Here is a 23,658-nt window from a genome sequence, read left to right as displayed (position 1 = left end):
TCATGGGAGAGAGCCTTGACTCAAGGATCTTAATGTAATTGCATCTCTCACAAATTGTGTTCCTAGGTGGTAGTAGCAGAGGGTTGTCCATGTACATGAGGCAGTTGCTACACTGTCTCAGGATGCCCATATCAACCAGACTGGCAGGAGAAAGCACTGGAAATTGTCCATCCATATTTGTCAGAAACTGAGGGAGAGAGGCCACAGAGAGCTAAGAGGGTAAAGGGTGTAAGGTCTAACAGTAGTACTACTAGCTGATCACACAAGTGCTGATACAAATATAAATAAATAAATATAATACATATATATAGTGCACATATAAATAAATAAATAAAATAAAGTGCTACTAAGGGAGAATTTGTAGCTGGAATACCTCACAAAGGGTTAAAACAGTGCAATTGCAGCTCTGGATGCATCAAAACTGTATCAGATTATGCTACTCAATTTAAGGCTTAAGAAAACAGTAAAAGTCACAAAAGCACAGATTAACCACTACAGACAAAAAACAGAACTCACAATATGAAAAAACAGCTAAACAGTAATGGAATGCAATTAAACAGTAATGAGTTGCAGTAAATAGCAATGAAATACAGTTAATCAGTAAATTTGCTGTAAAACAGTGCACATGTGATAAATTAGCTCACAAACACAACAGTAACATGCAGTTCAAATAAAGTATAAGACTACCAACAAGCAGTAACAAATGCGGTAAACTAAATGCAGTTGAACACCTAAGCACAAGAAAAATGAAGTAGGAAGAGGCACAAGTTTTTTTTTTTTTTTTTTTTAATAGAAAGTGAGGAGATTGAAGATAATTCAAGGTTAAGAAGCTAAAGGGGTGGGCTTTCACAACTGATCTCACTGTACTCAGTAGAATGATATGATACAATGGGACTGCTGGGAGTGTCCAATATGAAATTTATAGTAGAGGCGGGCAATTAAAAGCCACCAAGCTTTAATACCACAACAGCAGTTGGGCAACTGGGTGGGATACACTAGGCCTAAAAAAAACAGTTGCACAGTATAAACAGATATGCCAGAAATATTGTTTTATTTGAAGTGCAGAAACAGTTAAAATAAGCAACTTATATTTTGAAGTCTCTCAGCATAAAACAGCGCAGCAAGGGCAGAAGGCCTAACTTACTGCAGCTTCTAGCAAACAAGTACAAACTGGTTTAAATACTAGCTATTTAAGGCACAGAAACAAGGAACCAGCCAAATGATCTAATCAAAAAATAGAGCCCTATGTAGTAATTCTATCCAGATCAGACCAGTCTGAAATCCCATGTCATGAAGAAACAGCTAAGCCTCTCTAGAAAAATGATTGTGCTACAACCTCCAAAGGTAAGTAAAATGCACAGAACAAACAGAGAAACAGAAAGGAGACAAATATCAGAACACAGGTAAGGATTGAATTCACTAGGCCTAAAAAGGGTTGAACAGTTTAAACAGATATGCCACAAGTATTGTTTTATCAGAAGTACAGAAACAGTTGAAAATAAGCAACTTATCTTTTGTAGTCTCTCAGCATAAAACAGCTTATAATTACAACTTATAATCTTTCATTAAATATTCTAGCAATTTAGCTTTTCCTTTTTCAAAACAATTATACCATAATACTAATCTATTCCTTTTTAGTAAATTAATTTTAATATTGTTCTGAGTTTCCTTAAATCTAGAGGTGTGTGCAATGGGAAAGCACACAAATTTCGATGTTGATATTAATGTAGTTTTAAAAACATATTCCTCAACTGATTTAAGAATTGATTTAATATATACAGAGTATAAAGACTGAAATGAATTTCCTTCTAAGGTAAATTTTGTTAATTAGATGAAAGGATTGTTACATATTTCCAATTTATTATATTTGATAAACTTATAAGAATTTTGTATAATCTAGTCCTGAATGCCTTTCCACTGACTAGTGTAAGTTGAGTCCACCCAGAGTATAACAGAGTTAAAGCTTGCGGCAATAGACTAAGATTCTACAGCTAGGAAGTTAATACTGTCATACTCCCGTAATTGTATACGATGTCTACAAGCAATGTTCAGCTTTTTAGGATACTATAAGAATGAAGTTAATGTTTTTTCCTATTTTTCCCATTTTTTTTAGATTTTTTTCCTCAGGTATTAAAGCTATTGAATGCAACGTATATATAATCTTTGGTAATATAATCATTTTAATAAGTACTAACCTATCCTTAAAAGTAAAACAAAATCAGTTTTTCAATAAGAAGTAAAACTTCTTCAATTATTTTTTTCAAAATTATTATTAATAATCTTACATCTTGATAGGTTTTTATTCTTAAATATTGTAGTTCTTTCCTTTCCAGTTACATTTATATTTATCTTTAAACTTACTATCTAGTAAATGAACACTAAAGTTACATTTTTGCCATTATTAAATTTCAGCAACAATACTTATTGAAACATTTCAATTTCCTCATCTATTTCTTTGACTGTATAATTTAAATTCCCTATAGTTTGTAAAATATCATCTGCAAGAAGTGTGTTTTAGATTGACAGTCCTTGTTAATTGAAAATCCGTGATTTTTTTCATTACTTCTTATACTATTAGCTAAGGGTTTGATAACTAATGCAAATAGTAGGGGGGACAAAGGACATCCTTGCTCTGTGCCTTGGTTTAAAGTGAATCCTTGAGAAATCTAATGGTAACATTTTATTTTATTTTTATTTATTTTATATTTGTTGATCGGGTTTGTCCGACTGGGCTACAAATACCCATTTTCAGTGGAGGCCCGAGGAGAAAAGCTCCAACAGAAAATAGAAATTTTACATATCAAATACATATAGAAATACATAAATCAGTACCACAGATTACTGCATTACAGTGCCACACATTACATTCATCAGTACCACACATTGTTGCATTATTGCATTACAGTGTGAAATATGCTTTGGAGTCTCTGTTCATCTTTTTTAAATATTCCAATAAATTAAGGAAATTAAAATGCCTTGTTAAGTTTTAAACAAAAAGTTCAAATCTACAGCTGTCTCAATGTCTAAGTTAATTAGGAACAATTTCTTGCTAATTCCTGCTGCTGCATCTAAGATAGTTACTACCCTTTTTATATTATTATATGTTAATATATTGACTATACATCTTGGCTGGTCTCTATTAATTTATTGACTATATCTCTTAATCTTACAGTGACAATGGAAGTAAATATTTTATACTCTACATTTAATAATGAAATAGATCCATATGATGAAAATAATTTATTATATTTCCTTGTTTAAGTATATGTGAGCTTATAGAAAATTTCCATGAGGGAGGAATTATTTTGTCACTAAATTATCGTAAAAATGTCAATTAGTAATTCTAAAATATTTAATGGAAGCAGACTATATAATCCCATACTTAAACCATCTAGCACTGGAGCTGTACCATTTTTCCCTTTTTTTAAAGCTTTTTTGGCTTCAGTGAGAGTAATAGGCTTATTCAACAGAGATATTTGCTAGTCATTAAGTTTATTAGTATGATTTTTCATTAAATACTTGTCAGTTTTATAATTGTCAGGATTATTATTTTTATCTTTATTAAGATCCTCATGGATTTTTTTAAATATGAGGCATTTGCTGTATATCTGAAGTAAGCTTATAAGTGTGAGGATTTCAGATATTGTAGATTTATGCCTTTTTGCTTGACATCTTACTTCTATTAGCTAATCTATGTAGATTTTTTGAAGTCATCACATAACTGTGCCATTTCATTTTCTCTAAAGCTATCTCCACTTCATGTGTTAAAACTGACATTTTGTCATTAATGTTTTAATGATTCTAGCATTATCTAATTTCTTTGTTGTTCATGCCTCCGTTTGTGTATTACATCTTGTATTTCTTATAACTCTTTATTCCACTGTTTCATTTTATTACTGCCCCATCTTCCATTCTGTCTTTAATAAGCATTCTTAAGGAGTCTCATAATATGAATTTACTAACCTGACCATTATCATTCAAAGATAAAAAAATTCTCAGTTTGGTCCTTAAGGTAACTGTTTAATTCTTTTAATTTGATGATATATAGTGAGATTCTTAAACAGTCTGAAATGTCCTTATTTACATTACTATATTAATAATTAGTGCATTGTGATCAGATAAAGGACAGGGAAGAGTTTTAAAATAATTCACTTTATTAAGTAAATCTGTAGCGGCATAAATCCTATTAATTCGAGTTTGTGTCTCATGCTCATAAGAATAATGAGTGAAGAACAATGACGTATCTTCTGCTTTCACTAGTAAATCAACAAAATTATTATTACTAATCCATCTGCTTGGTGCTTTAGCTAATGGCAGAATTTTATCTTTCTTTTGTTCACTTGTATCTTCTATATTAGATATGCAGTTAAAATCCCCTGCTAAAATTACACTCCCCTTCCAACGACTTTGTAGTAAGTTTAAGTGATCTTTAGCCACTCTTGCACCTATTCTAGGGATCCAGTAAAAATTAGCGAGTGTATAGAGTTTACCTTTATATTTAATTACTACAAATGTATACATTCCTTTGGGATCATTAATGAATTCCATGATCTTAGGCATTACAGTAGGTTTTCTTCAAAGTATAGCAGTTCTTTTCCTCTTTTTGTTAAAAGAAGCAGATGATAACATTTCATAACCTAAGTTATTTAAATATTGTATATCTTTACCTATCAAATGAGTCTCTTGCAAGAATGTAATTTCTCCTCTATTTAATTTTAGATATCTTGTTAATGATTTCTTTTTATTGCCATTATTTAACCCATTTATATTAATAGATACTAGATTAAAACTGTCCATAATGTGTATTTAAAATATTCTTTTAAAAGATAATATGACGCATTTATTCACCATATTAATTTAATGGTACTGTCTATACAATTTTCATGCATTCCTCCAATACTGTGTTAATATTCCACATTGTTAAAATTCCTCCTTTCTACAAACTGAACTTCTAAAACACATAAATAATGAAAACAGGTCGACAGCTGCAATTGTATATATTACTGATGAAACACAACCTACCATGCATACCAAAACTCCTAGTTTGCTTATCGTATAGACAAACTACTATACTATCTTTCTACCTACTAATAACTAAAAATTCATCAAAAATAGCCAAAGCTACTGTGACTTACAAATAATTAATATAATATTGTAGATAAGTTAAAAATAATAAGAGACTATGAGTTTAGTTTAATTTTGCCATTTAAAACTATTCTTTATAAGATTAATATAAACTCAGTAGACAGAAAGATTAAAAGAACACAACAGAACAATGCAATCAAAAAACAATATGTTAGACTTATTTATACAAAATACGCAGAAGCTAGTAATTATTTGCATATAATATGCAGCTTACAAGGATCAGCCTGATACAGATTTTAGCACGGGTTTGTCTCAAAGTGAAAGGCCTCAACTAAAGTAAAATATTTCACTTGCTATTAAATGATCAAGTCACACTGGAGAGTAACAGGATTAAAACACATTGTTTCCTACATGAGCATACTCATCGTTAAAGCTATGTAGCCTGCAGAAACATGCTTGTCTTAACAGGAGACTTTTCTTTATCCTGTGAGGGGTATGCTCATTTCTGCCTTTAAAATGTTATTTTTGAAATACTAGTACAGGTACAATGATAAATATAAGACATTTGTACACCTTAGTATGTGGTAAGTGTCTGTAGCAGCTCACAAGAGGTAATTGCTTCTGTCTATAGCCATTCCCACCAGAGATGTTTAGTAGGGTTCCCTTACTCAGGTCCACCTTGAATAGATAATCAGAACCTTCTGGTATGTTCATTCTTCACTTTTCAAATCACACCAGGGGAGTAATTTGTAGCATCACATTGAGGCTGATGAGTGTAACATCTGTATAAATATGCAGGTCCATTGATATAGCAAGATAGAGACCTGGATTTGGTGATGGATGTCGGTAAATAGGACTATTTTTAATGACGGAAGGATCATGGAACAATAAACTGATCTTCTTTCTTGGGATGGAATGGAGTGACAAGGGATCATATATGTACTGCCATCTGAAAGAGATCAAATGTCTTAGTCTGAAAATTATATATTTCCAAATGTATAACTAGCAAAATAATTTACAATGTATATCTTTAGGAAAACATTTTCAATGCACATATCAACATTGCATGTGGAAATATGCATATAAGGTGCTTACATAAATATATATCTAGACCTGTAGGGTACAAAGGAAAGTCATCTATCCATTGACTTAAGGGTATCTTAGCATGATGCCATGTGGAATTTCTTGATGACAAAAAGGACTTTATTTATAATAGTGGTGTGACACAGATCTCTGTTTTACTCATTGCACTGATCCTAGATGGCATAAACCAAGCATGCAGGCATAGGTTTAATGGTCAAAGTGAGGTAGTTTTAAAGGGCTAGGCTGGCACTAATTTACTCAACAGTCATTCTGCAAGAAGAACCGGGCCAAAATATATATGCACCACTATTTCTCTAGATCTCAAATATTTCAGTTATACCTTTTTGTTTTTTAATTTTCTTGAGCCAAGCTTTGCAGGTTCATTTGCAAAATGCACAAGAATGCACATGGTCACAACTAATAAACATCAAATGGCACTGAGCAGAGCTGGGGATCCCAAAAAGTACTCTGTAAAGCCAGGTTCGTATAAAAGCTTTATTCAGTACACTTATTTTAAAACAAAAAGTCAATAAATTAAGCACTTTCATCTCTGCTTATTCAGAGACTTCTTCAGAATACCATACCAAGCTATTCAACTGCTTTTATGTTAACATTTTGAATAAAATGCATGCCCCCTAATCACTGCACCAGACCAACCCAAAGGCACAGACAATTAAATATGTAAATGCATCCCTCATACATCTCATAAAACACATTAAGTAAAATAATATAGCACATAAATATATCTTAAATAACATTTAAATATATAAATGTTTAAAATTCACCAGCTTTACATATTAATCTTAAAAACATGTTTAAAACCATAAGTAAAATAATTAAGCTAGCAGCATGGCATAAAAGGATAATGACTGATACATGAGATAAGAAAAAGTGTTTTAGCTTCCTTTTATGTGCCCCAACCCTTATCTATCTAAGGCTTTCAGTTTAAGAGAGCATGCCAATGACAATGAGTCATTTAAGCCTGGCTACTGTATGGCATTTTTTTTAATTTGCCAAAGTGCCTCATGTTTTTCTAGTAGTAACATCCAGGGGCCCCCTATTTTATCTAGTTTGAGGGCTTCAATGATGGCAAATTTAAAACTATGGTCCACAAATTCAATACAATGTTTAGCGAAAGCGTTTTTATCATTTTTATTTTTTATTTCCCTCAGATGTTCATAAATACGATTTTTTAACTGCCGCACAGTGTGCAGTTTATTTATTGCTTCTGTTTACCATACAAGTCTGACTGGGCACAGGTTGTCCCATTTTCAGTGATGGCCCATGGAGAAAGCTTCCAATGTACAATCCACAGTAATACAGTGACATTATATTCGAAATGCAATAATGTAAAATAGTCTTTACAACATTTTCCAGTAGAGGGAGAACTGCTTTTTAAATCTGATAAAATATACAGTCAGCGATTTTCCATAAAAAGCAACATGTCTTACAAGAGGTATAGCAGTGAGAGAGACAGATTTGAGACACAGAAGACAGAGTAGTAGTAGAGGGGGGTAAGGACTACAACAAAAGGGGGAATAGAGTGAGAGTACAAGTAGGAGGAGGGTATGGTGGGAGTTACAGTACATGTAGGAGAAGGATATGAGGGGAGTTACAGTACAGGTATGAGGAGGGTCTGGTGGGGGTTACAGTACAGGGAGGAGGAAGATATGGGGAGTTACAGTACAGGTAGGAGTAAGATATGGGGGAGTTACAGTACAGGTAGGAGGTAGATATGTGGGAGTTACAGTACAGGTAGGAAGAGGAGGAGAATATGGAGGCAGTTACAGTACAGGTAGGAGGAGGATATGGGTGGAGTTACAGTACAGGTAGTTGGGGGGTATGGAGGGAGGTACAGTACAGGTAGGAGGAGGATATGGGTGGAGTGACAGTATAGGTAGGAGGAGGGTATGGTGGCAGGTACAGTACAGGCAGGAGGAGGGTATGGTGGGGAGTTACAGTACAGGTAGGAGGAGGATATGGGTGGAGTGACAGTATAGGTAGGAGGAGGATATGGGTGGAGTTACAGTACAGGTAGGAGGAGGGTATGGGTTGAGTTACAGTACAGGTAGGAGGAGGGTATGGGGGAGTTACAGTACAGGTAGGAGGAGGATAGAGAGGGAGTTACAGTACAGGTAGGAGTAGGATAGAGAGGGAGTAACAGTACAGATAGGAGGCGGATATGTTGGGGAGTTACAGTACAGGTACAGGGAGGATATGGTGGGGAGTTGCAGTACAGGTAGGAGGAGGATATGGAGGGAGTTATAGTACAGGTCGGAGGAGGATATGGTGGGAGTTAAAGTACAGGTAGGAGGAGGATAGAGAGGGAGTTACAGTACAAGTAGGAGGAGGATATGGTGGGGAGTTACAGTACAGGTAGGAGGAGGGTATGGAAGGAGTTACAGTACAGGTAGGAGGAGGATATGGAGGGAGTTACAGTACAAGTAGGAGGAGGATATGGAGGGAGTTACAGTACAGGTAGCAGGAGGATATGGAGGGAGTTACAGTACAGGTAGCCGGAGGATATAGAGGGAGTTACAGTACAGGTAGGAGGAGGGTATGGAAGGCGTTACAGTACAGGTAGGAGGAGGATATGGAGGGAGTTATAGTACAAGTAGGAGGAGGATATGGTGGGAGTTACAGTGCATGGAGGGGAGGATATGGTGGGAGTTTCAGTACAGGTAGGAGGAGGGTATGAAAGGAGTTACAGTACAGGTAGGAGGAGGATATGGAGGGAGTTACAGTACAAGTAGGAGGAGTATATGGAGGGAGTTACAGTACAGGTAGCAGGAGGATATGGAGGGAGTTACAGTACAGGTGGCCGGAGGATATAGAGGGAGTTACAGTACAGGTAGGAGGAGGGTATGGAAGGAGTTACAGTACAGGTAGGAGGAGGATATGGAGGGAGTTACAGTACAAGTAGGAGGAGGATATGGTGGTAGTTACAGTGCATGGAGGGGAGGATATGGTGGGAGTTACAGTACATGTAGAGGAGGATATGGTGGGAGTTACAGTACATGGAGGGAAGGATATGGTGAGAGTTACAGTACATGGAGGGAAGGATATGGTGGGAGTTACAGTACATGTAGGGGGAGGATATGATGGGGAGTTACAGTACAAGTAGGAGGAGGATATGGTGGTAGTTACAGTGCATGGAGGGGAGGATATGGTGGGAGTTACAGTACATGTAGGGGAGGATATGGAGGGAGTTACAGTACATGGAGGGAAGGATATGGTGGGAGTTACAGTACATGGAGGGAAGGATATGGTGGGAGTTACAGTACATGTAGGGGGAGGATATGGTGGGGAGTTACAGTACAAGTAGGAGGAGGATATGGTGGGGAGTTACAGTACAGGTAGGAGGAGGATATGGAGGGAGTTACACTACAGGTAGCCTGAGGATATGGGGAGAGTTACAGTATAGGTAGGAGGATGATAAAGAGGGAGTTACAGTACAAGTAGGAGGAGGGGTGGGGAGTTACAATACAGGTAGGAAAATGATATGGAGGGAGTTACAGTACAGGTAGGAGGAGGGTATGGTGGGGAGTTACAGTACAGATAGGAGGTGGGTATGGAGGGAGTTATACTACAGGTAGGCGGAGGATAGAGAGGGAATTACAGTGCAGGCAGGAGGAGAATATGGTGGGAGTTACAGTACAGGTAGGAGGAGAATATGGTGGGGAGTTACAGTACAGGTAGGAGGAGGATATGGAGGGAGTTACAGTACAAGTAGGAGGAGGATATGGAAGGGAGTTACAGTACAGTTAGGAGGAGGATATGGTGGGGAGTTACAGTACAGGTAGGAGTAGGATATGGAGGGAGTTACAGTACAGATAGGAGGGGGATATGGTGGGAGTTACAGTACCGGTAGAGGGGGATATGGTGGGGAGTTACAGTACAGGTAGGAGGATGATATGGGGCGAGTTACAGTATAGGTAGGAGGGGGATATGGAGGGAGTTACAGTACAGGTAGGAGAATGATATGAGGGGAGTTACAGTACAGGTAGGAGGAGGATATGGAAGGTGTTACAGTACAGGTAGGGGGAGGGTATGGAGGGAGTTACTGTACAGGTAGGAGGGGGATATGGTGGGAGTTACAGTACAGGTAGGAGGGGGATATGATGGGGAGTTACAGTACAGGTAGGAGGAGGATATAGAGGAGGTTACAGTACAGGTAGGAAGAGGATATGGGTGGAGTTATAGTACAGGTAGGAGGAGGATATGGGGAGAGTTACAGCACAGGCAGGAGGAGGATATGGGGAGAGTTAAGCAGGGAAGAGGTTAAAGAGGACTGATGTGCGAATCTGCTGTGGCACATTTGCCGAACCAGGAGTTGGGTAATTGAGAGTTTAGCTATAGTTTGACTGACATTTGCAAGCAATTTCCTCTTACTGTTCTGGAGATGGAGTTCCAGGTTTTTGACACTTGATAGGACTAGTGGGAACAGCTTGCAGAGTTATTAGGTTTTGATAGATCGTAGGAGGTCTTTGTCAGAAGAGTGCAAGCTTCTACCTGTGTTGTATGGTTGTACATGGTTGGATAGAGGTAGACAGTTATTTGGTTTGTTTATTAGATAAGGCATTAGGAGTATGTGTGGTGAGGTAGTTCAACCCACTGGACATGGCTGAAGGCCAAACAGTCATGTGATCTTTAGGTAAGGCTGGCTGCAAATTTTGCATCCTTGTTGTAGCACTGCTGGAGTTTCTTTGTTGAGTTAGATATGTGTCATTATAGCGGGGGGGGGGGGGGGTAGTTGTGATATGACACTTTGCATTGTTGCCTAGATAGGGTTTTGCCCTATAGAGTGTGCTTAACTTTTTGTGTGTTTTTTAACTGTATTTTGAAAGTAGAGGTCAAACTTTTTGTCTTTGTGTAAAATCCTAGTACTTTGGTTTGTGTGACAAGTTCTGTTTGGTATTGCAGGAAGAGATACTAGTGAAGGATGCTTTCTTTGTTGTAAGGTGTTTGGGAGGGAAGATAATTTATTTTGTTTTGTTAGGGTTTGTTTATTTATTTATTGGCATTTGTTTATCAGGAAAGTCCACAGGGCCAAGCAGAGCCCATTTTCAGTGGAGGCCAAGGGAAAAAAAACTCTACAAGAAACACAAATAGAATATATAGTACATCACAAGGAATATTTTGGGTATATACAGCACAGAGGGGAGAAAATTCTTAATAGTACTACACATGTGATACACACATAATAAACTAATTGCAATGCAGTACAACTATAGCTGACATAGTAGTTTGGGTGAATATAAAATGCTTATATACACACATTCGGTACACACATAATAAACTAATTACAGCATAGTACAAAGAGCTAGGAAGGACTTTAAGAGGATATACAGTGATGCTGCAGAGGTTATAGAATATAAGAGGAAAATGAACGGAAGAATATGAGAAAGAACATTACGAAGTTGTAAGTGATAATGGTAGAAGTAAAAAGGGTGAGTGTAAAAAAGATGGAGAGAAGATGGTTAGTAGTAATGGGTAAAGAGAGAGAAAAAGCGTGAAAAAATGGTTGTGGACTTGAGACAGATATATAGAAAAATGTGATTACGGGGGAGAATAAGGGGAATGGTAGGAAGGCACATGGGTCTAGGTAATGGCTGGAGGAGGTTTGGTGCAGTTACAGATCCATTTTGAGTGAAGGTGTGTGCATAGGGCAGTTTTGAAGGAGGCAGGGCATTGTGTTGTGCAAATGGCTGGAGGAAGGCTGTTCCAGATTTTAGCTACTACCCAGGAATATAGTAACTGACCAGCAGGTAGTTTATGTTTCTGAATTTGGAGGAAGTGTTGGTTTTCTGATCTTAGGGAAGTATTGGGATTATAGTGGGAGAATAAGGACTTTAGGGCAGGGATATCCTGTTGTTTAGTAAGTAATTTGCATGCAGTAGTTAACTGGAGATAAGTAAGATAGTGGGGGAATTTGAGCCAGTTTAATGTTTTTAGAGGTACGAAGTGGTGGGTGGAGTGGTGGTGGTTGCAAATTTGGCTATCTTGTTGTAGCATATTTCTAGTTTAGTTTTGAGGAAGGATTGGAGGTTGATTAGTAATGGGGCACCATAGACTAGAGAATGATGTAGATAAGTGAAAGCAAGTACTTGTTTTTGGTGGGAGGGAGAGGAAATGTTTATATCTGCAGAGTAGTCCCAGTATTTTGTGAGTCTTGATGATGTCTTTTTGTAAGTGAAGGTTAAATTTTAGGTTTTCATCAATTATAACAGCTAACAGTTTGGGTTGGGTAACTAATTCAATTTTTATGGTTAGAGAGAATATGTGGAACTCAGGTTTGTTAATGGGGGTGTTTTTCTTTGGGGTGAATATTATGAACTTGGTTTTATTTGAGTTTAAAGACAGGTGCTAATTGTGGAGCCAAGTCTATGCGGCGGTAAATGCAGATTGAGTAATTTGCTGTAGTGGAGTTGAGCTTTCAGCAGAGCAGATTATGATAGGGTCATCTACGTACTGCTTAGAAATAGCTGGGAGATAATTGACCAGTTTTTTATAGAAATGAAGGATTCCTGGCTCTGCCTTTGTAGGGAATTGAGGTTGTTTGCTGAGCAGATGATGACAGAATTTGCTTGTGAAATGTACTAAAGTAGCATTGTTACTGGTTAGAACAAGATCATTAACAAAGATGCTGATCAGGATAGGTCCGAGTATGGATCCTTGTGAGACACCAACTGCAACAGGAAGAAAGGATCTGATGTCAGTGAGCCCTTTTTCTGTGTGGAGTCTGCTAGAAAGGTAACTAGAAAACCAGGATAAGGAGGAATTGTCAAGGTTTAGATCAAAGAGTATTTGTAAGAATATAGGGTTGGAGACAGTGCTAAAAGTTTTGGTACATCAAGAAGGAGGGCAGATACAAGTTTACCATAATTTCTCTTTGTGTTAACAGTAAGGGCAGTCTTGGTTATTCTCTGATATATGTTGTGACAACTGTGCCCTGGCCTAGCAATCAAGGAGCCTCAATCCTCACCACTAACACCTGGGAGGTCGTCTCCTAGAAGAGAGGAAAGGATGACTAATACACACAGTAAAGTACAATTTCCCTTAAGTGCATACAGAGATCACAGTCAGACTGGGACTGGTTGCTCCTTTGATCACCAGGTCCCCAATAAGACTCCCCACTGGCACAGCTATAAGGTCCAGGTCTCACCCTAGCTGGGCAAGCTAGAACCTCCAGTACCCTCTCTGTCCAACCAGTGCTTCATAGTTTCATAGTTTCATAGTAGTGTACTAGGCTATCTGCCCGGGGGCATTTATAAGCCTAGCCAACAGTGATGTGGCTTCCGCCACCCCGTATTATATAGTTGCGCCTCTCTAGTAGTGACACATGTGGGACCCCATTATTTAGTAAACTATACCTCTGTCTAGTAGTGACACTGAGGTGACTCCCGGGGTAAACTTGCGATCTCCCATCCATGCATCGAGATTTTTCTTGAACAGTGCCAATGAAGGGCTCTGTCTCACATGAACTGGGATCTTGTTCCAGAGTACGGGCAACCTCTGTGTTATGAATCTATCCCTCCAGCATGTCCTATTCATATTTGTGCAGAGGTTGAAATCTTTAGCTCGTGTGGTTCTGGTGGATTTGGATTTTTTGAGATGGAGCATGTCCATCAGTTCTTGGTTGGACATGGCCCTATATGTTAGGCACAAATCACCTCTGAGCACGCGGTATGCTACTGAATAGAGCTGGAGTTTCTTTAATCTAGCTGGATAAGGCACATGTTTGAGACCTATGATCCTCTTGGTGAGGTACTTCTGGGGTCTTTCCAGTTGTTGGATGTGCCGGGTGAGATACATCCCAAATGGAGCATTATATTCAATCATGGGCCTGACAAGGGAGGAATATAAAGGTACAATGACCTCCTTTGATCTGGATGAGAATCCCTTCATGATGAGATGGGCAAGGTAGAATGTCTTTCTGACCACTTTGGCAACATGGTTGTCAAAGGAGAGGTCACTATCGACTTGAGTCCCCAGGTCTCTGATTACTTCTTCCGTACTCAGTGGGTTATTGTCTACGTGATAATTTGTGGGTACTTTGTTTTTCCCAAAGGGGATGACTATACATTTTTTGGCGTTAAGTTTGAGGCCATGATTCCAGCACCAGTTGTCCGTTTCAGTGAGACCTTTCTGTAGGATGTGTGTGTCAGCAGGTGAATCAACTATGGCACCCAGTTTGCAGTCATCTGCAAACTTTGTCAGCCATAATCCTCCCATATTTGCTTTCACATCTGAGAAGTAAATGCCGAATAAGAGTGGTCCCAAGACTGAGCCCTGTGGGACACCACTCGTGACTGGTTTTGAGTCTGACATGGCTCCAGCAATTTTGACCTTATGGGTTCTGTTTTTTAGCCAGTTTGCTACCCATCTTGTGACATATGGATTTACATTTAGGCTGCTGAGCTTGTCTATGATGCCAGAGTGTGGTATTGTGTCAAAGGCTTTAGCCAAGTCCAAGTAGGCAGTGTGGACAGCCTTGCCCTCATCGATGGCACTAGTGACTGTCTCGAAGAAGTCAACCAGGTTTAAGAGGCAGGATCTGCCTTTTACAAAACCAAACTGGGTGGTATCAAGGGTCTGTAGATCCCCAATGTCGCCATTTATGAGTTCCATGATGATTCTTTCCATAGCCTTGCAGACCAGGCTGGTCAGACTTATGGGGCGGTAGTTACCAGGGTCAGTAGAATTTCCCCCTTTGTGGAGTGGGACCACTGTTGCTGTGTGCCAGTGTTCAGGTACATATCCTGTAGTGAGGCTAAGATTGAATAGCGTTCTTAGGTGCGGGTTTAGTTCAACTTGAAGTTCACGTAACACGCAACCGGGGATACCATCGGGTCCCATAGATGCTGTGTTTTTTGCTTTGTTGAGTGCTGATTTCACCTGTATGTCTGTGATGACAGGTAGGTTACATTCAGCAGGGATAATTACTTCATCTTTAGGGGGTGAGGGAGGGGAGAAATTTGCACTGAACCGATCTGCCAGAATATTGGCAATGTTGGCAGGGTCAGTGAATTTTTTGTCGTTGTGTACTAACTCAGAGCATATCTGAGAATTTCCTCCCAAGGTTCTGACATAATTGAAGATTTATTGTTTATACAATTGGATACACACTTTGTCAATTATCCAATTAATTGAAAATGTATTTAAGGACAGTTTATTTGGTATTTGATGGATTCTGATGAAGTCTGAATGTGATAGATGAAAGCGCGCTCAATCCCACTGTGCTTGTTTTATCGTTTGGTGTTTTAATAAATCAATTTATTTCTTATTCGTGATACAGCATTTTTGTGGTACGAGAAATATTAAGAGTTTACTGGAGGAGACCCTTCATGGTACATGCTTGCGGAGGTGTTTTTTCTTGTGGTCTATTCTTTGGTCGTGGAGAGGAGGTGACTTTTGTATAATTGAAGAAGGCCTTGTGATTGTCTTTGGTATCCCTGGCAATCTTTCTCTCAAAGTTTGCTTTAGATGTTTTTATGAGAGAACGTAGTTTTTTACTTGTGCTGATCAGGGAAGCCTTTCCCTTGTGGGATTTGGCTTTGTCCTGCAGTAGCTTCCTTCTTTTGTTGTACAGTTTGTTTATAGCCGGGGTCCACCAAACCGGGCATTTTCCCTTGGTGGAGAGGGTATTGGTTTTAGTTGGGATTGCTTGATCCATGCATTCTTGGAGATGTCCGTAGAAGGCTTTTGTGTAGGATTCAGCATTTTGGGATGTGGTTTCCATTAACCCAGTAGGCTTAAAGGATATCATTTCTGACTTAAGGAGCGCAAAGTCAGCTTTTGAAAAATTTTTCACTGTAGTCTTTTGTTCTGGGGGTGGGGGTGGGATATGTACATCCAACGTGATCAGTTTATGATCAGATATTACTAGTGAGGGGTTTATATCCGGTGCAGAGCATTTGGACCCCATGTTTGTGATAATCAGGTCAAGTATATTATCTCTCCTCGTAGGAGAAGTGACCAGTTGCTCCATAGCATTTGAGTTAATGAATTCCAAGAATCTTTGGGCTAGGGTGTTAGGGCTAGAATAGTGGGCCCAGTCTATGTTGGGGTAGTTGAAGTCACCCAATATGATGGTGTTTGGTGTGACATTCATATCCTCCAGTGTTTTCAGGAATGCTTGATGGGATTCCTGGGATTGGGAGGGTGTTCTATAACATGCGACCAGTTGTATGGCAGTTTTGCCTATGGTGAGTAAAACTTGTATGATTTCTGATGCTTCATGGGTAGCCACCAATCGAGAGGTGTAGGTGTCCTTTATGAAAATGGACACTCCCCTCCCTTTGTGGTTCGGCCTGGAACTTGAGGCCGAAAAGCATGATATGAGGTATAGCCTGGTAGCTGGAGTGCTCTCAGGAGCCTTGAACCAGGTTTCAGTTACTGCACAGACATCGATGTTCTCCATACTGAGAAGTGCTTGAGTGCCTGCATCTTGAGATTTAGACTTCTGGCGTTGAGCAGCATTACCCTTAATTTCTTTCCATTTTGTTTTTATGGAGGTTGATTTGTCTTTTGAGCATTGCCTAAAAAGGCACTATGGGGTGGCAAGAGCCTTGGCCAGTATCCGGAAGCCCAGTGGTGACAGGTGCAAGCCGTCCCATGCGAGCAGCGGCTTGTCCAGCATGTCATCCCAGGCTGACAGACATTGGATCCCCTAGAATGACACCAGTGATTAAGCCAATTGTTAAAACTGATCATTTTGTCTTTGTACTGAGGCATCATTCTTGGTGAAGGCAGGATGCTGCTCAGGGTCAGGGTCATACCAGTCTGGGCTACATAATCGGAGAGCTCCTCAATGTCTCTTTTCATATAGTCCAGGGAGGTACGTCTCAGGTCATTCACACCAGCATGGACAATGACTGCATCATACTTGTACTTGCTTTGGAGTGACCTGAGTGCGTGTGTAATGTGGCGGATCCTTGCTCCCGATAGGCAGCTCACCGTTACCCTCTCCTTATTCAGCCTGGTAAGTGGAACGTCGGTGTGTCTGACTATAGAGTCACCGATTACTAATGTCTCTGGCATAGTGTTTTGCCTTAGGGGCTGTGATTGTGTGACACACCTGTTGCTTGAGGTATGTGTTGTAGGTGTTACATTTTGTGGGGGTGTATTTCTGGGTGTCTGCTTTGGAGGCCTCTGTTGTTTTGCTAAGTTTTTTATAAGAGCCTCCGAGTATGTCTTTGTGTTCTTATATGTTTGGTTTGTAGTAGTGGTGGTTTTATGTGTGACCGGTTTTGCTTCGGGTGTGGGTACCTTCTCCTCCTGTCTGGTCTTGCCAGTCCTGAGTTGAGAGAGTTCAGCCTCCAGTCTGGCTATATAGTTGCATCTCTCACAAGTATTTGTGTTAGTAGGAAGGAGGAGAGGGTTGTCTGTATACATGAGACAATTGTAACATTGTCTTAAGATTCCCAGATTAACCACCTGAACAAGAGAGTATGCTAGTGGTCTACCACTCGACATACTAGAATATTATAAGGAGTGCTGTGCCTTTAAGGGAAGTGGGTATTCACAGGGGGTAGTGGATGGCTGTAGTGCTTACTTTAGGATAAGAGTGCTTATTTTATTATAAGAGTGCTTGCTAAGAATAGAAATTCCGAAAACAAGTGCTAATATATACAGCTAAATAGACTGAGTAGAGCTTCTAAGGGAAAAATTGAAGAGCAGACTTGGCGGAGCCAGAAATAGTTTAAACCTGTATAACGCTGCTGCTATGCGCCCAACCGCACAAAAACGCCCTGAGGCGGATTTTTATACAGGGAACTTGAAAAGAGCTAGAAATGGTCCAAAGCAACCAATAATTTACAGCTCAAGTGCTGAGGTCACTTCCCCCAGGGACAGATAGGCTGCTCAAGGCTCCCCTCTCCCACTGGTGAGCTCAGAAACTTCCTTCTATCCAAGTAAGGCAATGGCCAACACAGGAACTACACACAGCCCAGAATACAGCAAAGCCTGTATACTGGTCTTAACTAGTCGAGCAAAGGCGGGAAAACAAGGAGTATTTTTTTTTTTGTTTTTTCAGGAAAGCACACAGAAATGCAATTAAGCAAACAGTAAAATCGATTTACACAGGCTAGCACACTTTAATGGGCAGCCTCAGCAGTTAAATTAACAAAAAAACAGTATTAATCGACCAGAGTCGACCAAAATGCTACGTTTAAGTGCAGATACGTCAGAAATCAGCAGATAGACACAAAAACAGTTATATCTAGTTAAATGAAAGCCAGAGAGGACAATGCAGATAAAAAAGCCAAAAAATACTTAAATCTGGAAAGTGGTCACTTCTTTCAGTTCTCTGTTGCCAGGACCCCTCTGCAGTACCACATGGAGCTCTGCTTGGGTATATAGCCAGAAAGAAACGCCCTGAGGTGGATTTTTATACAGGGAACTTGAAAAGAGCTAGAAATGGTCCAAAGCAACCAATAATTTACAGCTCAAGTGCTGAGGTCACTTCCCCCAGGGACAGATAGGCTGCTTAAGGCTCCCCACTCCCACTGGTGAGCTCAGAAACTTCCTTCTATCCAAGTAAGGCAATGGCCAACACAGGAACTACAAACAGCCCAGAATACAGCAAAGCCTGTATACTGGTCTTAACTAGTCGAGCAAAGGCGGGAAAACAAGAAGTATTTTTTTTTTGTTTTTTATTTTTTCAGGAAAGCACACAGAAATGCAATTAAGCAAACAGTAAAATCGATTTACACAGGCTAGCACACTTTAGTGGGCAGCCTCAGCAGTTAAATTAACAAAAAAAACAGTATTAATCGACCAGAGTCGACCAAAATGCTACTTTTAAGTGCAGATACTTCAGAAATCAGCAGATAGACACAAAAACAGTTATATCTAGTTAAATGAAAGCCAGAGAGGACAATGCAGATAAAAAAAGCCAAAAAATACTTAAATCTGGAAAGTGGTCGCTTCTTTCAGTTCTCTGTTGCCAGGACCCCTCTGCAGGACCACGTGGAGCTCTGCTTGGGTATATGTCCATGCCAAGTAGCTGACACACACACACACACACACACACACACACACACACACACACACACACACACACACACACACACACACTCACACACACACACACTCACACACACACACACACACACACACACACACTTTGAGATAAGTATTTATACAACTTCACAGACACTCCTGGGAAAGGCTGACACAGATTCTCCAGCTGTGCCCCTTTACCCAGACCATATGGTAGTAATCCCTGCCGCCACCCAGCTAATAATATCAGCTACTAAAAGGCCCTTAAAAGGTGTCCAATTATTACTGTGCAATATTATAATCCAATGGTAGCATGACTAACAGTCAAGGTTTACTTTAGAGTGGCCTATTACAATAACCTCTATAAATATGCAATGTACTCTAGAGCTTATCTGTACACAAACCAGCCACAGGTAGACGGTTTTACAAATATTTAATAATAAATAATTAAAACACAAGACAAAACTACTACACCACAGAGATATCTAAGAGTTCAGAAATCACACAGAAACTTAAAATAATACAGTAGGGCAGGTCTGATTTCAAAGAAAAATGCCTAATTAAGTTTTACTAGCTTTAACTATTCCTACAAGAAATCACAGTGCTAAAACTTACATGTGAGCATAAGGCAGAGTGCTGAGTTAGATGTCCAAAGTCAAAATGCTCAGTCTCTTGTGAGAAATAGTATTTAAACATTACTAACAAACATGTCTCTAAGGCCCTCCCAAATTACATAATTTTTGACACTTAGGTTTTCCCAGTATTCATATTGCATCATCTTAACACCTGATCTGAGTTCTCAGGCCACAAATTGCATTATTTAGCAATCTAACATGTGCTCAGAAACTTACAATACAAGGCATTTCACATATACACTCTAGCAGAAATTAGAGCAATAAAGCACCTTCTACATGTAAATTCTGGTCATAAATGTTAGCCTTAAAACAATGGGCATGAAACCTTCATCCACATGCACTGGAGTCAAATTCTAATATGAAAGGGTCACACCATGCTTCACTGGGCCAGTAGAGTGCAGTGTTGTCACATATTTTGCAGTTCCACATTTTACAGTGTTCTTTTACACTCAAGAAAACATGCCTGTATTTTACATTTATTTACAAATAACAGAATTATATATCAAATTTTATTTGACTAGGCTGGCAGCCTTCGCCCATCTCTCCCCAATCGTCACATATGTGTTGACCCAAACTTGCATCATCTCACTTTGTTATATTATTTGTCACCATACATACATGCATATATACATATACGTATTTCAAGCATGGGCATTAATGCCCTTCTAACCTGCCAATATACCAAAACACTTGTTCCCATAATAACTGTCCAGGCTGTTCTAAACCAGTACCTGCTTTAATGTAATTTGGTAGTCTGTTCCATCAGCTATTCTGTCAGAGAACAAATTAGTACACTTCTCATTCCTACAGAATCTTCTACATAGATTGTCTGATAGGTTCATAGGTTCATAGGTTGATACTAGGCTATCTGCCCTAGGGCATTTATAAGCCTAGCCAGAGTGTGTTTGGCTTTTGCCACCGTTTTTAGATTTGTAAACTGTGCCTATGAATAATGTGCCTATGAATAGTAGGTCACAGAATATAGTCCCTTTACGGTTTGTTTATTTTGCCTCTGTCTAGCAGGGACCCAGAAGAGATCCTGGGGGTATACTTTCGATCTCCCATCCACTCGTCAAGATTTCTCTTGAAGAGGGTCAGTGAGGGGCTCTGCCTAACCTGGATTGGAATTTTGTTCCAGAGTGATGGGAGTCTCTGGGATATGAATCTGTCCCTCCAGCATGTCCTATTTATTTCTGTGCTCAGGTTTAAGTCTCTAGAACGTGTAGCTCTAAGGGATTTGGATTTCTTGAGGTGGAGCATGTCCATTAATTCTGGGTTGGACATGGCTTTATATGTCAGGCACAGATCGCCTCTGAGTAGTCGGTAAGCAACTGAGTAGAGCTGGAGTTTCTTTAGCCTAACTGCATAGGGCATCTGTTTGAGTCCCTTTATCCTCTTGGTGAGGTACTTTTGGGGTCTTTCCAGTTGCTGCAGGTGTCGGGTAAGTTACATCCCGAATGGGGCATTGTACTCAATTATGGGCCTGATGAGTAATGAACAGAGTGGCACAAAGACCTCTCTTGATCTAGATGTGAAACCTTTTGTGATGAAGTGGGCTATATAGAAGGTTTTTCTAACCACTTTGGCAACGTGATTGTCAAAGGAAAGATTACTATCTACTTGGGTCCCCAAATCCCTAATTACTTCCTCCGTACTTAATGTGTTACCTCCTATGTGGTAGTCTGTGGGCACTTTGTTTTTCCCAAAGGGGATGACTATGCATTTTTTAGCATTTAGCTTCAGGCCATGACTTTGGCACCAGTTATCTGTCTCTGTGAGACCCTTCTGGAGTATGCCTGTGTCAGCCGGAGAGTCTATTGTGGCACCCAGTTTGCAGTCATCTGCGAACTTGGTCAGCCATAGTCCTCCCATGTTTGCCTGTATCTCAGAGGAATAAATACCGAACAAGAGAGGACCCAGGACTGAACCTTGTGGAACTCCACTTGTAACTGGTTTAGAGTCTGACAAGGCACCTGCAATTCTGACCATGTGGGTTCTATCCCTGAGCCAGTTTGCAACCCATCTTGTGACATAGGGGTTGATATTTAAGCTAGTGAGCTTATTTATGATACCTGAGTGGGGTATTGTGTTGAAGGCTTTTGCAAGGTCCAGGTAGGCTGTGTGGACTACTTTCCCTTCATCTACAGCCCTGGTAACTGTTTCAAAGAAGTCGACCAGGTTCAAGAGACAAGATCTGCCCTTAACAAAGCTGAACTGGGTAGGATCCAGTGTCTGAAGGTTTCCGATATCATTGTTTATGAGTTCCATGATGATATGCTCCATAGCCTTGCAGACCAGGTTAGTCAGGCTTATAGGGCGATAGTTTCTGGGGTCTGTTTTGGCACCCCCCTTGTGGAGCGGGACCACCGTTGCTGTACGCCATTCCTTGGTACATATCCTGTTGTAAGGCTGAGCTTGAACAGTGACTTAATGTGAGGGTTAAGTTCATCTTGTAGCTCATGTAAGACGCATCCTGGGACACCGTCCAGTCCCATTGATGCTGTGTTTTTGGCTTTGGAGAGGGCAGCTCTCACATGATCATCTGTGATGTTTGGGAGGTTACACTCTGTTGGGATGGGGATTTGCTCTTTTGGGGGGGGGGGATTTGCACTGAATCTGTCTGCCAGGATGTTGGCAATGTCTGTTGGTTCAGTGTATTTTTTATCATTTTGCACTAACTCGGAGCATATCTGGGAGTTGCCTCCCAGGTTCCTGACATAACTAAAGAAGGCCTTGTGGTTGTCCTTAGTATCTTGTGCAATTTTTCTTTCAAAGCTGGCCTTAGATGATTTTATGAGGGATCATAGCTTCTTGCTCGTACTGATCAGAGATGCCTTCCCTTTTTGATGATACTCTAGTGCTTTTTGATAACCCCAAACATTCCCAAAGGTAGTTGTCTCTAAATGCCCTATGTACCTGAATAAGATCTCCTCTTAGATCTCTGAAAGAGACACTGTACAAGTTGAGATATTTTAGTCTTTTTAATAACTTAAATTTTCACATCTATGGATGCCCTTGGTAAATTTCCGCTGTACTCTTTCCAGTTTACTCATGCTTGTTTTCTTCTAAGGTTTCCATATTGTTATTCCATACTCAAATTTGGGTCTTATGTAATTAACACACAATGACTTCATCACTTCTGATTTCCTGGACTTTATAAATCTTTTCATACAACCTATAGTTCTATTACTATCATTAACCAATTGGTTGATATGATTAGAAAAACTCAAAGCTGGATCTACCCATATTCCCAGGTCCTTAAATGAATCTACAGTTTCAATCACTGTGTGCTGTATTAAATATTCACCTTTCAATTTATGCCTACCAAATCTCATATGATTAGTTTTTGATGTATTTATAAGCATATTATTCTCCTGTGCCCAAATGGTCAATTTAATCAAGTTTTTTTTGCAGACATGCCTTATCTGTAACACATCTAATCAGTTTACCCAATTTCAGGTCATCTGCATATAGACTATAGAACACCTCAGATGAAAAAATTAGGTCTGAAAGATACAATCTAAATATGTATGAGCCTAGGACAGAGCCCTGTGGGGCACCCTAACTGTAATCCAATAATTTCACCTGTCCAATTGCTGTATGATACTTGCCATGTCTTATTTGTAAGCCATGCAGCTATCCGTCTTATCAAGAGTACATCAATACCTAGTTGTTCTAATTTATTTGTCAGTGTTTTGTGTATGACCCTGTCAAATGCTGAAGTTAAATTTATATAAATCACAGCACAATTTTTCATTCATAGCTGTTATTATATTGTTATAGAACATCATGTTACAGGTGGTAATAGATCTATTTTCAACATATGCATGCTGATATATGGTTTCAAGTC

The 23,658-nt window shown here is 39.5% G+C and overlaps 1 protein-coding gene across 1 annotated transcript in view; it reads left to right on the top strand.

The window, feature by feature from the left end:
- Positions 1–23,658, top strand: part of RSPO4 (R-spondin 4) — a 922,830-nt gene that overhangs the window by 474,253 nt on the left and 424,919 nt on the right. The gene's annotated exons all lie outside the window — the stretch shown is intronic.

Source organism: Protopterus annectens, chromosome 12.part0 (assembly GCF_019279795.1).
Source record: "Protopterus annectens isolate FY-2018-M chromosome 12.part0, PAN1.0, whole genome shotgun sequence".
Taxonomy (NCBI): Eukaryota; Metazoa; Chordata; order Ceratodontiformes; family Protopteridae; genus Protopterus; species Protopterus annectens.
Note: the sequence above shows the minus strand (reverse complement) of the source record. Positions and strands in the feature narration are given on the sequence as shown.